The sequence below is a fragment of the Callithrix jacchus genome, chromosome 2, assembly GCF_049354715.1.
Source record: "Callithrix jacchus isolate 240 chromosome 2, calJac240_pri, whole genome shotgun sequence".
Lineage (NCBI taxonomy): Eukaryota > Metazoa > Chordata > Mammalia > Primates > Cebidae > Callithrix > Callithrix jacchus.
This window is the reverse complement of record NC_133503.1, coordinates 108,970,101-108,987,629: the sequence shown is the minus strand read 5'-3', so window position 1 is coordinate 108,987,629 and position 17,529 is coordinate 108,970,101.

Below are 17,529 nucleotides of genomic sequence, written 5' to 3'. Positions count from 1 at the left end.
TTGAGATTTTGTATTGTTTATTATTAAGGTTATAAGCTAAAGTGCCACAATATAGAGACCCAATTATAGTGGCTAAAATAAAAAAGAACTTTATTTCTCTTTCCCAAAATAGTCTATAGGTAAGCAGCTCTGCTATTCTCAATATGCAGCTTCCATTTATGGGTCCCAGGTAGCTACTGTAACACTTGTAATCTCCCAGTCAATGAGTGAGATGTCCATCACCATCTGTGGAGGTCTGTCTTGCAGACCCTGACTCAAAGATGGATGAATAAAGGTAGTCTCACACCTGGTTCAGTGATTCAAGTGGGCTAGAGATGTCCTTAGCTGCTTTCAGAGAGGAGCTGCAGCCAACTGACAAAGACCCCCTGTCCCATCCTCACATTTATTCAGTAAAGATTTCATAACAGAGGTTCTAAGTTAACACACTTGTGGATCATTAATATGATTAAAAGAGTGGTTTTATAAATGATAAAATCTTTAGGTTCCAAGGCCAACAGTATACCCTGTTAATAGGTAATACCCTTGGATCGCTCCCTGAAAGGGCCATCTAGCCCAGAGTTAACATGAGTAAACAGAGTAGAGACAAAGGGATGCTAGGTAAACAGACTTAACCAGAAAAGCCTCTTATTGTCCCTATCTTTTCCCTGATCTAATGTAAATGAACCAGCTGCCTTAAGCCTGTCCCAATAAAGCCTTTCAGTAGGCTTCCAAAAGGTTTGAGACTGTAATCTATAACTTTTCCTAATATTTCGCCAACCACCGTGAGTGAATTTCAACAAATGAGGAGGGAGAAGAGCCAAAACTGAAACAATTTCTGAGCAAAACCCAGAAATGGCACTTATCACTTTCATTCACATCTTACTCACCATAAAACCTCTGAGGATTAGAAAGATTAAAATATTATGATTTGTGCAATATTTGATCATACTTTCTCTGAATAGTGAGAATCTGTGACTCCAAAGTACAGTCACTATGATCCTGACAGTCCACCCATCTGCCAGGTTATCCAGCACCTTTAAGGGCCCATCCTGGACAGAGACCCTCATGGCTCCAGGTAGAGCCATCCTTTTAAGTCCACATTAGATACTTGAATGCCTTCTTTGATTACAGGAGAAACAGTGCATCCTTCCTTTCTACTCAGCTGGCCTTAGCCAGCATAGCAGCAACCTTCCAACCAGGTCTTATGCTCTTTAAATTCCAGAGAGTGGATATTCCCAGTAGTCTCCTGAGGTGATAATTAAGGAAGAAACTGAGATTTTTTCCAGGGCCACAAAACTTACTCGTTGGAATTTCGATTTTACCTGGCCAAGTCAACTTAAGCTATTACAAGTAAATGTCATCTACCAGCCTGCTATATAATTTCTGAAAAGTTTTGAAGCTCATCTGTTATGCTTCAAATCAAAAGAATTGTCATCAAAGATATAGGAGTCCTAAAACGAGTTTCTCTTGAGTAGTTTGTAGGCTTGAATGCAGAGCAAATACATGCGGCTAGTCCCTGCTCCATGACAAAAAGCAATTAGGTGCTCCCAGATCAGAGAACAAAGAGCTAACCTTTCCTAAAGTCATTTATTTCATTTCAACCTCCAGTAAATCATAATCTGAGTTACAGCTATCTCTGCTCTTACCTGCTTAACCAAAACATTCTGACAATTCTAAGCCTTTTAAGCCTCTCTTCATTCTTAATTCTTTAAATTTATATTGCACATAATCTTATGTCACACAATTTGGCAATTTATAGGTATTCTTAGTTTTCTGGATTGCTTCTTAGTATCTTGAAAATACTGCTTGTTTTGGGAACAGGAGCCATAACTATGGTTTGTATGGTAGCCATAAAACTCTAGCATAGTGCTAGTCTCTGAAACACAAACAGAAGCAAAAAACAATATAAAGTCTGACAATTTGATGGTAAAATAGTGATTGAAGAAATGACTCAATTTTTAAGACCTGAATGGATCATGGTTCAAATATTATTTAAAACATTCAATTTGAGTTATTAAATTACATGTATTATCTTCTGACTATAACGTGAACCTTGTATTAAGTTTCTACTTTTGTAAAAAGTGCAGAAGAGGCTGTTAGAAAACGAGTTTGTGCTTAGTTGTTGTGAGAAATGTTTATAATTTTCAAACAACAAAATGTACTTTTCCAATCAACACAGACTTTTGAAAAACTTCTTCCAAAAAATGTTTTTATGAAACTGTTTTATCCCCCAAGAGAAACAATGTTCATCTAGAAACTCATATGTCATACCTGGTCCCTATAGGCAGCACTTCACCTAAATACATTTACTTGCCTCCTTCAAATGGATAAAAACTGAACTCATAATCTGAAGAAAACTATACAATTTAAGTATATAATTTTCTTTCAGCTTATATATTGATATTTCACATTATGAATAAGAAAATGTTTTCAAGACACTTTAAAAATGTATTCTTGATATTTGCAAGAAACACACTGCCCACTTTCACTTACATGACTTCTCTCAAAATTATTATAGATGCACTCAGTTCTATAGTAAATTTAAGAAACCATAAGAGGCTAATTTGATGAATTTACTTGTATTTATATATTGATTTGAGGAGTCTCTGTATTATACACTTTCAGAAAGCTCTATTTTTAAGTTCCATTTATATTACTTGGAATAAATATTTTAATGTAGATTTTTATTTAATGGATATTTTTATAGCCAGTCTTCACCTAGATATGGTCTATACTTGTTTTTCTACATCTGTATCCTCAGTGGTTAAAAGTTACTTGCAAATAAAGGTGCTATAATATTTGTTAAAAGTAATGAACAGACAATGAAAAAAGATATGATATATTTTCTATGGCTTTTACTTTACAAATTAGAATTTCTTAGAAAAGGTTTAGTCCTAGAATAACAATTATTAGACTTAGCCTTCTGCTCCAACTAAGTACAACAGCTCGACAAAATATTGTTAACAATTCTTTGCAGGTATTAGCACCCAACACAGGAAGCATTTATTCTCCTTTGCTGTTTCCTTAAGGACATTTCCAAAATCATAATCCAGGGAACCACATCTCAATCCAAGATTAGCAAGTGGAAAAATATGTGTGTATTGGGATTTGGAAGTAGAATGATGAGAATGAAGATACAGAGAAGAAACATCAACAATCTGAATGAATGCTCAGTTTGAATCCTGGACCAACTTCTAAACCGTTAACAAGCAAAGTATATCTCTGGAAGTCCTAGCAGAGAACAGTTCTGAGATGCTGAAAGCAGAAAAATGTCTCAGAGCATTAGGGAGACATTGAAGTTCCAATCCAATCAAAATAAAGAAAGTTTTGTGAACACTACTAGGTTTAAGATGAGATTCCAGAAAGACCATGCCCTAAGTATAAGGTTAACCCCTTGAGATATATTCTGTACCCACCAACAAGAACAAAGTTCATATGGACCCACCCTGATGAAATCTAACACCAAGCCTATGACAGAATCAGAATAAAGTACTAGTGACCAGAAATGACCAGAAACTAATCTCTGTTTATGAAAGTTAGAATAATAGTTACCTCTGAGAGGTACCGACTGTCGGGAACTAGGAAAACAGCTGAGGAGATGTAAACATTTAGTTTTTTATTTGAAGTATGTGATTTAACTTAAGTGTACTACACCTTTATTTTTAAAATGTATAGTATTAAAAAGTCTCTGTGAGTACAGGAGTAAATTCAATATCATTTAATATATTCATGGTTTAATAGATATTTGGTTTTCAGTAACATTCCATTTTCTGAGGTTATTTTGCAGGAATAATTTGTAGAGGAATTTTATCTAAGTCAACAAAGACCTTAAAATAACTATAAATGAGTAAACAGTACATTAGAAATAGAGGAATGCAAAGGAGAGCACCACCCACTCAACTACCCACACGCCCCCCAACACACAATCAAACATTTCAGAAATGTAATATGCAATAAATAAAATTAAGACCTTAATGGACAAATTTAACTGCAACCTACACAGAGCAGGAAGTAGGATTAGTAATTTCCAAGACAGGTTAACAGCAAATATTCTATCAAATTCCTGCAAAATAGCAGAAAAAGAACAAAAAGGATGAATTTAAGGAAAGATAGGTAATGTAGTCAAAATGTCTAATATGTACATCTAAAACCCAAATATGTAAAGAAATTATGAAAAGCATAATGATGAAAAAGGTGTGTACAAGGACATTCATAGCAACTTTACTCAAAATATCCCTAAACTGGGAAACATACAAGTTTATCTACATACAATGAATATACAAAGTATGGAAAATTCCTAAGATGGAATACTATTAAGCCATACAAAGAATAGAACACTGACACTCAAAACAATATTGATCAATCTCAAAAACATTATCTTCAACAAAAGGAGTTAGACTCAAAAGACTTGATATTTTATGATTTGGTTTACAGAAAGTTCCAAACCAATATAATCTAATCTCTGTTTATGGAAGTTAGAATAATAGTTACCTCAGAGGAGTGCTGACTAGGAAAGGGCACTAGGAAAATATCTGAGGATATATGTAAACATTTAGTGTTTTACTTGAAGTGTCTGATTTTACTTGAATGTATTATACTTTTGTTTTTAAGTACATATTATTAAAAAGTCTCTGTGGGTAAGAAGTACATTCAATATCATTTAGTATCATCATGGTTTAATGGATATTTTTTTTCCAGTAATGTTCCATTTTCTAAGGTTATTTTGCAGGAACAATTTGTAGAGAAATTTCATCTTTACCTGGGAAAGAGAATCTTTACATTCCAGCTCCAAGCCTCATAAGTGACTAACTGAAAAACAAAATGACTGAATGGTATCCTCTATATCTAGTTGGAGGGGCTGAGGGTGGGTAGGAAAAAAATAAGCAACTTCAAAAATAAAGAAAATCACTCAGTGTCGTATGTAGTAAGAGAAATGAGTAGGGTAGTATGAGAGAGTGAACTGCTTAAAATAGAGTTGTTAATGAATGGCTCTCTGAGAGTTTAAAATGTGAGACTGGAAAAAAAATTAAAAAGAAGTCATATGCTGAATTATATAATGCTTTGTGAAATGAACATAAGTGAGGACTCTAACTTATATAACATGCTTACTCCACTGGCTTGCAATGAACTCAACCTCCTTTATGTTAGAAGGCTTTAATCATCCCTATGTCCGCATCCATTACTCTCCTTCTCATTTACTCACTTACTTGGTCTTTCATTAGAGATTTAGTTATGGAATGTCTACCACAGGCATCAGGTGGAGCCAATGAAGCTCCAATTCTAACTCAGTTGATTATGAAACATTGAATATGTCAGTCACTTTGGGCTGCTATAACAGAATATCACAGACTGGATGGCTTAAACAAAAAAAAACATTTATTTCTCACAGTTCTGGAGGTTGGGAATCTATGATATTAGGGTTGAGGCACGGGTCAGGTTCTGTAAGGGACCTCTTCCTGGTTAGGTCATCCTCTTTTCATAAAGGCATTAATTAATTCTGCCAACAGGGCCCCATCTAACACTACTTACCTACCAAAGGTCCCACCTCCAAATGTCATCACACTGAGAATTCAGTTTTTGGCATAAGAATTTGGGGGTACATGAACATTTAGTTCACTGCAGAAGGTTTTCACACACACTGAAAAAAGTGAGCTATATTTTTTTATATAATAATGCTGTAACAAGATTTCCAAAGATTTCTCATTCATTTTGGTTTATGAGGCATCTAAACTTTTAAGGTATTTCTCTACACAATGCATTTTAACTTTGTTTTTATCTTATCATTACGACTCTCAGGATCTAACCATATTTAAAATATTGTAGATATTATCATTGTCCCTCCCATGTTCTCATTCTGTTTTCCAAACAAACGCTTAAATATTTTTAGCTGAAGAAATACACCTCACCTCACAATTAATATAAATTGCCAAAGTTCCATATCAGAACTTAGGCTTAACAAGCTTTATCTTCTTTTCTCTTCGCTGGTCCAAATACTGCCTATTCTTCAAAACTTTACATTTTCAAATATAAAGTACATTTTAAGAAATCTTCATGATACTTTTTCTATTATAGCCTAAAATTATATGTAATCTTTTCCTATAGCATTGTAAAAATCATTATATTTGATTTGAGTGAGACCAGAGATTACTCCAGCCAATACACACATGTGAAAACAGGGAAATTTTAAAAAGTGTTTCAAGAAACACAGCAAGTTAATGACATACTAAAAAGTCATGCCCTTAATTTATCAGATAGGGTTCTACATATCTAACCACATTTACCAAGAAGAGCTCCAATTCAATATACAAGCAAATGTTTCCTGATACTGCTCGTTTTTCCTATATTATGCCTTAATCTAGATTGTAGATTCTGCCATGACAAATAGCATGGCTTAAACTTTCTTTTTAATCCTCCTTATTAGCTACATGCATAGGCCATTACAAATAGAGATGCTGAAGGTAGTCAGTGCATTTCTTATTTATTTTTCCACTGGCACAATGTATAACCATGTGCAGAAAAAAGTAAATTCATGTATTTAGAAAGGACAGAGAGAAGAAAAATGACCTAGGGAAAAACAACCACAGCCAAGCAGGTCACCATGGTAACACAAGGTTCCAAACTGTCATTCTCCTAGTGTTTGCCATTTCTCATGTTCAGGATGCATGGCACCATCTAGTGGTTGCATTCAAATTCCAAATGTTCCATTTCTTTCCAAGCTGAAGTTCTAAACAAGCAACAACTCTTTATCTATCATCTATCTATCATCTATCATCTATCTATCTATCTATTTATCTATCTATCCATCTATCCATCCATCTATCTATCCATCTACCTATACATCCATCTGTCTATCTATCTCTCTATCCATCCATCCATCTAATTATATGCACATATATATATGTGTGTATACATACATATTTAGGTTGCACACTTGCAGTTGTGAAATAGAGTCAGAGTGTGGTTTTCAAAATATGTAGATCAAAGATTACATATCTTTGTAATTTTTTTAGTGAAATATCACTTGTTTCTTGATTTAAAAAACATATATACCATATATCATTGCTGAGATGAAAAGGTAGAATTATTTAATATCTATATTTCTGAAAACATGAAACGAAATGATTTTTAAAATAAAAATGAGGTATTTTTACAAAGTGGAAAGTTACTAGTAACATTGGACTCAGGATTAAGAGTCCCAGAGAACTAGTCCCAAGTTTATAATTAAAATGTTAACTCAAAATATGAGCTTAAATTTTTCCACATACTTAATAAACAAATTTGGGGGTAGTTATTAGTGGTAGAGTGAATTAATATGCTGTAAAATCTATTAAAAACAAATACTTCTTTAGCATTTTTAAAGCTGTAATTCATTTAGTTTGACAATCTATTTCAACCTAGTTCAAAAGAGAACAAACATAAAAAATGACACCATTTCATTCTAGAAAGAGCTAAACTACAATAATTATGCGAAAAGTATCAATCGATCAGCCATAGCAATGCTGATGTATTTGATAATTTTATTATAAAAATTAGAGATTGTAAAATGCTTTCTTTCAGGCCACACTGAGAATTTTATTTAAAAATCACAGTAATAAAACCTAGGGAGAGTAAATACTATTGTTACATTGCAGTCCACATAGAGTACAATATTATATTATTAGCATGTATTTTTTATATACGTATATCTATATCTGTATGTAAGCAGAAGTCCCAGAAAGAGTAGACAATTTTACAAGGTCACATGTACAACACATTCATTCATGAATAAATTATTATTGAGAAATTACTGTGCACCTGTACTTTTACAGGACTGAGGATATAGTAGTGATCAAGATACAAAAGGTACTTGTTATTATGAAGTTTACTTAATGATTTCAATGGAGATAAAAAAGGGAAATATGTTGTAGGTTTTGAAATACACCAACACATAAATACCAGATGGCGATAAGATCTGTAAATAATCAAAACAAACTAATTGACATTTTAACATAGCCTTAAGCATAGAATTAAAATATGAAACTCTTAGAAATCATTTAATAAAATATCTATAAGACTTGTACAGTCAGAATCATGAAATCATTGAACTTTAATAAAAATTATAAGACCCAAATAAATGAAGATATATACCATGCTCCTCGATCAGAAGATTCAATATTGCTAAGATGTCAATTCCACTTAACTTGTTTTATAGATTTAATAAAATTCCAATAAAAAGCCCAAAAAGTGTTTTCATAAAAATTTACAAGCTGAATTAAATATTTATATGGAAGTGTAAAGGGTCTAGAATAGGAAACATAAATTTAGAAATTAAGTACTAAAATGAAGGCACACAATATGTGCTTTTGAGACTCACTATTAAAGTATATAATAAAGAAAAGAAAAACATGTAGAGCAATGAACAAAACACAGAATCTAGAAATAGACCTGCACATTTATGGATAAGTGTTTCTTCACAATGGTAGCAAGGTAATTCATTGAAGGCCAGGCACAGTGGTGGTTCACACCTGTAATCCCACAACTTTGGGAGGCAGAGGTGGGCAGATCACAAGGCCAAGAGATCAAGACCATCCTGGCCAACATGGTAATTCATTGGTTAAAAAAAAAGGATATTTCCAAAATATGAGTTACCATATCTTTATAGGAAATAATGTATCTGGACAGTTTTCACATACCATGCACAAATTTTAACATAAAATAGAATATATGACATATTGGCAGGTTCTTTCAAAGCTACATACACATTTAATCACACAACTCAGCAGTTCCTGACGGGAATACAAAGTTGTGTCACATGAGAATAAGTAATTATAGCAAGCAATTTCAATCATAATAGCCCAAAACAGAACACAAGTAAAACAACCATCGCCTTGTGAATGAATAAACAAATTGGTGATATATTCATACAATACATGGAAAGTAACAAAATAAAATATACTCTACTTTCATTTCCACATGATAGATGAACACCTAAATAATAATAAAGTATAAAAGAAGCTAGACACAAAAGACAACATATTGAATGATTTCATATATTTGAAGGCAAATTAGTGATTGCCATAGACTCAAGGTAGGGAAAGTTTTAAAAACTGTCTTAGTTTATTGTTTGCTATTTTTATTATTTAGATTTTAATTGGCAAATGATTAAATATATTTATGAAGTATGATGTGATGTTTGGATATGGGTATACTTTGTGACTTTGTGGAATAATTAAATGAAGCTAATTAACATATCTATAACCTCACATACATATAATTTCTTTGTTGTGAGAATACTTAAAATCTATCATTAGCAATTTTGAAATGTATAATACATTATTAATTATAGTCATATTGTTGTACAATAGAGCTCGAAAATGTTATTCCTCCTGTTTAACTGAAATTTTTTTCCCTTTGGCCAACATTCTACATTGTGTTTGCATGAGTTTGACTATTTTAGATACTTCATATTAGTGAGGTTATGCAGTTGTCTTTCTGTACCTGGCTTATTTTACTTACTTTAATGTCCTCCAATTTGCACATGTTTTCCAAAATGGTAGAATCCTTTTCTAAAAAAAAATGGCTTAATGATATTCTTGTGTGTGTGTATACATATTTATAATTTATATATATATATATAAATATATAATACTTTTTAATCCACTAATCCCTTTATGGACACTTAGGTTGACTCCATATGTTGATGATTGTGAACAATGCTTCAATGAATGTAGGAGATAATGACTTCATTTACCATAGATATATATCCAGAAATGAGATTGATGGATTATATGGTCACTCTGCTCTGAATTTATTGAGGAATGTTTATGCTATTTACCATAATGGCTGTACCAATTTACATTTCAACCAACAGCATGCAAAGGTTCCCTTTTCTTTACAATTGTGAAAGCAAAATAAATATGACCTGAGAAGGACTCTGTAGTTCTATATTTGACTCCGTGTGGACTCAAATTAAACTAGGTTTAATAGGCAGACAAGATTAAAAACTTAATTTAGGAGTGTGTGCCTATAACAATAGCTGAGTATTGATCAAGCCCAGTGGCCATACTTCAACCACTCATAGACTGCTAAGTGTTCAATCTGTTCAAATAAGTCAAACACCAACCTGTACCAATTCAGTTGTTTCTGTACCTCACTTCCAATTTCTGTACATCACTTTTTTGTCTATAAATTTGTTCTGACCATGAGGCATTCCTGGAGCCTCTCTGAATCTGCTGTAATTCCGGGGGCTGCCCAACTCATGAATCATTCATTGCTCAATTAAACGCTTTTACATTGAATTTAGCTAACGTTTTTCTTTCAACAGATGGTGTCAGAAACGGGGTCTGAAGTAGACCTTCTAAAGACCCCCAGGAGTGCTGAGTGAACAAGAAAAGAACCTGCTGGACCCACTTGTGTCCTTTGATCTCTCAGACCAGCTGGGGATCATGGAAAGTACTTTCTCAAATTTTAGAGCTCCCTACATTTGTTTTGGGGTCTCCAAGCAAATTTCTTGTGTTCCAAACTGAATTTGGAAGTTGTGACAGAAACTGGACTGTGTCCAGGATGAGATTTGATCCTGAAATTAACTGTCTTAGTTAGATCCAGTTAGAGGCCTCTCGCATCTAACTGGGTCAGAAATAAACTGGCACTAAATGGCAATATTGCAGGGGATGTAAATTTGGCTTTTCAAAATTTGTGGGGATTTTTGCGTTCTACCCCTTTGTTTCATTTCTCTTGAACACTTACATTAAAAAAGAAATCATTGGTTAAGTTCATCAAATCTGAAAGTGAAGTCAATATTGTAGGTCAAAATGGGATTCTTAATTTCTGGAAAAACTGAGTTTTTCCCAGCTTATAAATGAGGCCAGAGATGTAGCAGTCTTACAGAAATGGTGAAAAGTTACTAAAGATAATTTACAGTGGAACATTCCAAATGAACAACAACATACTGAAGTGTATTTAAAAAAAGAGAGAGAGAGAAAGAAAGAAAGAAAGGAAGGAAGGAAGGAAGGAAGGAAGGAAGGAAGGAAGGAAGGAAGGAAGGAAGGAAGGAAGGAAGGAAGGTTGGAAGGAAGGAAGGAAGGAAGGAAGGAAAAGACAAGACAAGACTGTCCTTTGTGTTGCAGCTTGGCCTCCAGGATTATAGTACAGTGAACTGGGTCACTAGGGATGTTCAGGGAAAGGGAACCCAGAAGTCTGGCATGCTGAAAAAAGAGTAGGAATATCTTACCAGTCAGACTTCTGGCCTCTCTCTCTGCAAACCTGTTGAATGAATGGTAAAAAATCACTGTTTATCTCCTCTGTAAAGTTTTGATTAAATAGAAAAATAATTCTGAGGTTCATCTTAAACTGTAGATAATCCAGTGTATTTTGTACTATGAATATGTTTTTCTGTGTTGAGGGGTACCCTAGGGATAGAACATGGATTTAGGACCCTATAAACTTGGGCTCAAGATTACACAGCAATCTGTTCAGTAACAAACTTTGATACAGTTCCTTGAAACAAACAAATAAACAAACAAACTGGATTAGGCTTCTATCTTGTTTTATGTCCTTGGGATCTTGACCTTGTAACCATGTGCAGGTATTTTCTTGTGGTCTCCACCTTCTAGGGAACAGGAATTTTAGGGTTCATACCCAGTTGGACCTAAAAATTAGTTAAAAGTCTTTTCAAGCTCAAAATTAACTACTCTAGACTTCTTCTGGGAAGGGCAATGGAGACTGCCCAATGCTGCAGCTTAGCAGCTAAGGGTTTTGTCAATTCACACTGGCCATCCAGGTTTGATTCCTGACTTAAGGAATGAGTCCCTTCTGGTTTGATATCTGTGTAGCCTTTAAAGTTTGTTGATTCTCTTCTTCTCCACAAACCCTCTTGAATTTTCCTTTCTCTGAGCACCTAGGAGGTTACCTTTGGTAAATTTCTAAAGCCAGAAATATTGGCTGCTTGGCATGGCTAAAGTCAAGTAATAAAATAATAAAAAGAACTTTTTAAAGAGTACTATGTTTAAAAGTCAGCTTAATTAAAAGTGGATATCCAAGCTATACACATATTTAAAAGGCCTTTATGTTTTTTCCACTCTTGAATGTTTTTAGGAAAGAAGCATTTTTTTCTTCTCAGTTCACTGAATTATTTTTATCCATTTTGTCTTGCCACTCTTTATGCACACATGAGAGGACCTAAGATAAGTTCTGATAGGTCAGGACTCCTTGGCAAAAACAGATGAGGCACCAAAGAACCTTTTTTGGAAACAAACAAACAAACCTCTGTTTTCCTCATGAAACCCCAGGAATTAAAAGCAAATAAATCCCTTTAAAAATCTAAGGCTTTGCTCTGTGTTGCATTATCCATGGGTTTTGTGAAGTAATAAAGATTACTTCATAGTAAGAGAGGCCTTTGACATTTAATAACTAAGTAGGAAATGTACTTTTAGTGATGACTGATGGCAGTAATGGGGGAAATATTCAGTTCTTTGCATGTTTGGTTTAGAGGAGCATGCTGTTGGCCACCTGGACATTATGGAAATGGCCCGACTCCCTAGTGAGAAAGAAGAATCCCACGGAGATGGGCTAATTCCCTCTTTTTGGTATCCAGCATCTGGTACAAAAATGTTATCCTTCATTTTTGGAGCTCTGTTTTCACTTTCAGCTGTGTGTGCTTGTTAGGCCCTAGAAATGGAATGTTTTCATAGACATTTCTTCCAAGGACTCCACCCTAGCATCAGTAATCCAATTAAGAAACCTAGAAACTGGTAAATGAAATACCTTACAACTACTGAATCTTTTTCTGTCTCTCTGTCTGATATATATATATATATATATTTTATATATATATATAATTGTGTGTGTAATGTTTATATAAAAGAGCTCTAATTAACTGGATTAAAGAAAAATAAGCATTAAAATCAAATATTTTGAAAGAAAAATTAAAACTGTAATGATTTTTAGCTCGCATAACTTTAGTAATCTTTGGAAAATTAAAACAGCTTTAAAGGTTATTAGCAAAATAAAAACATTTGTTGTAAATAATTCAGGTCAGATATTAGGTTTGCTAAATGCTTTAACGCCATAAACTGCTTCTTTGACTTTTAAAAATTGTTTAATTTATTTTGGAGTGCTACATTCTAAAGAAAGCCTAGGGACATGTAGCATTAGCCATGTGCCCTAGCAATGTTCATAAAGTTATAAAGAAAAGAGATTTTATGTAAGAGAGAATCTTGAATGGCAAATTCATGTCCTAAAGTAAAATAACTGGTAGTTTTAAAAGACGAATGGTTAGGAAAAGTCAGAAAGTCCAAGCATGTCATGGCTGTGGAAGTCATGAGAGAATTCATAAAAGGAAATTTATGTACCAAAAGTAAAATTTGCTCAGAGTTACCATTGTAACATGTAGAGACTACTGAAAACATAGTTGTTCATGCAAAGTGTGTGAGAAAAGTGAAATATGCTTTTCAGAAAAGATTAGAAGGCATAGAAATGTAAACTTTTGCCTAGTTTAGGGGGTTAAAGGATTGTTTTAAATTAGGTAAGATAAAGCTAAAGGTTTAAACAAGTTGTGGAAGGTTTATGAAAATTTAATCTTGTAAAAAGAAATTCCGTGTGTAACCTGACTAAAGTTAAAGGGGTATCATTAAATTTTTCTGTAAATTAAACATTGGAATAAAAGCATAACAGGTTGTTCTTAGAGCGCCTACTGCTCTTTTGCAAAACCGTTTATGAGAATCTCACCTTACGATAAAACTAATTAAAATTGATGATTTATATATAAGATTTTATTAAAAATCAGGGCTGACATTAACAGTACACTGATGCAATGGTAAAATTTGGCTTTCTCTCTTGAACAAGATTTTCATGTAATATTAAGAATAATGAAATATTTTTGTTTGCCTTTTAAATAACCTACTGAAAAGAGAAGAAAAGACAAGAGATGGATTGTTTGGAAATCTAATTCTTCCCTCTATCAATCAGTAAAGGATTGTCTTTTTAAATTTTTTGAGTCATCATTTTGGCTAAATAAATGACTTGTGGTAACCTGGAATTCAATTTTATAAAATTGAGTGTTTTAAACCTCTAACATATTTCATAAGATTCTAAAAATCAAATTTCAGCTTCAAAATTTTCTAACCTCTAATTCTGTGATGCTAGAGAGGCCCTCTGAAGCATTCAAATGAGAGATAAACATAATTATTTCACATGTTAAGATAAACGGAAAGCATTGTCAAAATAAAAAACAATGTTTAGTCTTCTTCAGATTATATTATAATGATAGATGTTAATACATGTTCCAAAATTGTATAAGATTTCTAAAATTCTAATATATCTGAATAAACGATAGCAATAATAATTATGGTTATGATGTTATTATAGATAACAGACATAACCAAATTTCCTTGTCAATTGTGTCTTTACCATGATTATTTGAAGTCATTTCCACAGTTAGTTGCATAATGCTGATGCAGTTTCTGAAATCCTCACAAGCACACAAAATCCTAGAAAATGATGTCTTTTAGGAGATCCATAAAAGGATAACCCTGAAAAGCACTCATGAATACAGGTTTCTAATAACTTTTAAATCATAGCATGATTAAGAATTCCCCAAGAATTCCCCAACTCTCCAAGAAGAATTATACTGGGTAATAATACCTGAAACTTTAATAAAAAGACTGACTTGTTTATAATACTTTTAACCCAAGTAGAACAAAAACTAATTAAATACCAAGGACATACTTTTCCAGATTTTCATGCTAAATCATCCAATACCAAAATTGTTTAGATATACAATTTGAATAAGTCAAATTCCCTATAGTAACCTATCAGTTAACAGTGCTATGCACCTAAATTAGAGAAACAACTGATATCCAAGGAGATATAAGTCCAATGTTAAGTATGGACTCATGGAGAACCAGGGTGGCCACCTTGTCTCTTCTTAGTCCTTAAAGTTTTTGTTATTAAAGGGTCTCCATTTGATGACCCAAATTAAACACATATTGATGTGGTGACTTACACATTACTAAAATAGTCTATAACCAATGTTTGATTTACTAAATCCATATTCCTGGGAAGACAATCAAAACTCAGGTACGTTTGGCTATCTGATGGGACACTTATTAAGGGGTTTAATCCAATTGTCATTTTCAGTGCATGTTTTCTTGCTGTATAAAAGCTTTCCCATTAAAGAGGACTGATGTTATAACAGTAGATTATTATGCTACAGTGTATTTTCACCAAGTAAAAAAAGTTTTTTAAGGTTCACTGAGATTTTCACAATCTAGAAGCTAAAAATTGGATCTTCTGAGGGCATCAGAGGAAGACTGTCTTTGCCATCCACACTACAGCAAATCTTCAGGACCTTGAACTTTGGGTTCATAATCTCACAATTAAGAAGAGTCCCTGCACACTCTTGTAACTGTACACCCATTGGAACCCTTAAGGTGAAACTAACTAGGGAAATTTCTCATCAGAAGAAGATGGCATCTTTGATGTAAACAGCTTTTCCCAAGATCACGGATCAGGACTTCTCCTATCATGAGACTCTTATCTTTGAATTTTTTCTCTTAATTATGCCTTTATGAACAATAAAAATGAATAGGCGGTCTGTTGTGTACACTTATGGGGTACACTTTTATTTGTAAATGATTTTTTAGCCAGTCTTATACGTGGATAAACTTATACCTTGATAAATATAAAATGAAAGCCCAATGTAGGAGAATACTTTAATAGTACATATGTTGCCTCATAATTAGAAACAGAACATTGGTTCACTCCTCTTAACTCACATCATGGGTTAAAGAGAACATTGCCAATAAGACTTCACTCTTCTAAGAGACATAATTTGTTAGGTTCTTTCTCCATGGTTTGACGTAAAAGAAGCAATGATTTAAAATGTATCTCTCATGTTAGGCACTATACCGGATTCTACTGTAAAGGCAATGGTTACACAACAAACTGTAAATCCTCTTGTGAAAGTTATCCTAAATAGTAGAATTGGCTAAACGGAGAAGTATCTATGCAGCTGCTGGCATGTCTGGCCTATTGAGAAATATACCAGATATTATAGAGGTTCGGTTGTCATTGATTAACAAAAAGACCACTTAGTTAAGTGAGTAAACTCTCAATCTAGTTCATTCTTTGATCTATTTGATTTTAGGTGGTTTGGTTAATGGAAACCCTCCATAAGGAGCACTCCAAACTCTTGGTATTATCCTCCTGATAGTCATAATAGTAGTCTCCCTGGTGTGCTATATTCTCTCTAAGTGTTTGCATGTAGCCATCTCTAGAATGCCACATGGTCTCTATTCAACTGGAATGAAAAAAGCTGAAAAAAATGTGTGACCATGAAGACACAGTAACCTATGAACGATATGCTGAGATCAGAAACCCAAAATGATGGAAACAGTATAACCCACTGTTCTACTGTTTGATAGTAGATTTCAAGACCAAATGAGTACATTTATGATGGTGATAGTGACATCAGTGACTGTAGTTTTAGTCAAGCTCTCAAAATTGAGAAAGTGATTGAAAGGGGGGAGTTGTCAAAGCAACTTAAATATGGCCTGAGCAGGACTCCACACTACTATAGTAGTCCTCCACACTACTATAGTTGTGTATGAACTGTAACCTAGCTTAATAGGTAGACAAGGTTGAAAACCTAACTTAGGAGTATTCATCTTTAACAATAGCTGTTTTGACCAATCCCAGTGGCCATATTTCAACCACTAATAGACTGCTAAGTGTACAAACTGTGTTCAAATAAGGTGAATGCCAACCTGTAACCAATCCAGTTGCTTCTGTACCTCATTTCCAATTTCTGTACATCATTTGCTTATTTATTGATTGATTTATTTTTTGTCTATAAATTTGTTCTCACCACAAGGCATACCCAGAATCTCTCTGAATCTGCTGTGATTCTGGGGACTGCCAAATTTGCAAATCATTCATTTATTTTCCCTTTGGAAATGGTCATTTTAACCTGTGTTAGGTAATATCTCACTGTGGTTTTGATATGCATTTCCATGATGATTAGTGATGCTGAGCATTTTTTTTCATATATTTGTTTGTCATTTGAATGTCTTCTTTTGAGAAATGTCTATTCAGGAAAGTGGAGGTTGGGAAGTTTATTGGTAGCAAATGTCCTAAAGGGATATTCTGGGATGATGAAAGTGTTCTCTGTCTTGAAAATAGTGGTGTTTACATGGCTTTATATATTTGTCAAAGTAATTAAATTGAAAACATAATTTAAATAGATTATACCTAAATGAAGTAAATTTAAAAAAAAAAACATGCCATTATTGAATGAGTAACTAAATAGAGGACTGAAGGGGAAGACATCTCTGAGAACACAATATTTAAACTAACTATATACTAAAATGTTTGTACCTAAATCCAACAAAATCGTGCAAATGCTAAACCTACTGTTATCTCCACATCAAGAATAATGGTGGTACTTCTCCAGCCTCATTTAAACTCTTTAGAAAAAACACATAGAGCAAGGATCAGGAGAAAGCAAATCCCAAGAGAAAAGAATAAAAAGTCAAAATGACTGAGTCACCCTGCAGGGAGGAAGGGAAGGCCACA